The following is a 1,665-nucleotide window of genomic DNA, read 5'->3' as shown; positions in this document are numbered from 1 at the left end:
GATCTTGATGCAATAAAGCATTTTTAAGGAATTGTTAGCCTTAGAGTAGCCAAGGGTGGTTGTGGCTTAATGGGTGTCTTGTATAAGCCGCTCTGCTGAACGCTGAATGCGACTGAGGCTGCCTAGGACACTTAAGAACTTCTTTTCAATAACCGCCCCATTTTTACCACCTTCTGTATGTATTTACTAAGGGCAACGCCCCTACAATTTAAGGGCACAGCATTCAAAGGGATAATTTAGAAGGGGCAGAAAAATAGCCTAAAGCCATCCAATGGATTATATCTAAATATAAAATAACCTCAAAACTTTTCGAGAACTATGTGAAGCGTCCAAAAAAGTAAAACTCAACCCGTTAGAAGTTACCTAAAGATAAAAATTCTTACTACTTTATACAATGGGATAAGTACATTTTTGAAGATTAACCAACCTTCTAATTCCAGTTTTAGAATAGCTATATAACTAAGAAACAGTTCTAACTAACTTGCACTTTTAAATAATATCTTTATTACATGATATTCATATTACATTATTATTATACTTGAGTATTGTGGTAGCCAATTATTGCTTCCATGATTAACAAGCTGATGTTCTATAAGTTAGTCAGGGTACAATATATAAGTTCGTCAGGCCTGATAGGACTATGATTGACTAAATCCTATTTTATAAAGTAGCAACGTATTTTTGTCTGTAGCTTAAGATTTCGAAAACTACTGAGCTGATTAAGATCTCTGTGTCCCGGGATGGTTATCAAGGCTATTAAATTATTAATTAGATTCAAGTCTTGGGTTTAGGCTATTTTTCTGATTTCTGTATACCAACGAATACAGAGCCTCGAGGTGCAGCAATGCTCTATAAGGTTGGGAAAAGAAACCAAAAAAAGTTTATTTTCTTATGGGAATTCCGACGTACCAAGTGAGTATCAGAGTAGATGCACAGGTCAGATAACAATAATCTGCTTTTAATTCTTATACTAAAGTAACAGGATGTTTGTGTGTCTGTGTGTCTGTGTGTTTGTTTGTACCGAAGGATCTCGCTAACCGCTGAACCAATCGGGTTCTCCTTAACAGGGTAGCTTTTCATAGGTCCCGGGAAGGTTTATAACTATTTTGGGAGAGGGTACCACCACCCTCCCAAGAGAAATAATAATAAATCGAAATTTTTATTTTAATTATAGAGACTCCTACGTAACATTGCGAGGTATCGTATAAAGAGACTCTTACGCAACATATCGTAGAAACTTGAACGCATTAAAAAAACAAACATTTAAAGTGCCACTAGAGGCTTCTAGAGGCGTAGCCGCTAGTTTTATATAAAGCTTTCTTGATAACAATTCTGTGTCTTAATCATTTTAAACCATTATTTCATGTTTTAAGTGTCTAACTTAGGTTTAAAATATGTCTATAAATATCTGAAATAAGGTATGTAAATGTACCCAAAAAAGTTTTTCTGAATAATTCTAAGATGATGAAATTTTAGTTGCTTTATATACTTTTTGATTTTTGCTGTGTTTCCTTTAATTTTTTGCCCCTTAATTCTAACATATATGAATTAACAATAAAAGCTATCCAATACGGACGGACGGATCTAACTTAAATAAAGCACAAAGGCTCTAGCTACTTATAAAAGCGGGAAGTTTGTAAATATTTTACTCAACACACTAAATTG

This window comes from Acartia tonsa, chromosome 7, assembly GCF_053477335.1.
Source record: "Acartia tonsa isolate MP-2025a chromosome 7, ASM5347733v1, whole genome shotgun sequence".
Classification (NCBI taxonomy): Eukaryota; Metazoa; Arthropoda; class Copepoda; order Calanoida; family Acartiidae; genus Acartia; species Acartia tonsa.
The sequence above is the reverse complement of the archived record's forward strand: the minus strand, read 5'-3'. Positions refer to the sequence as shown.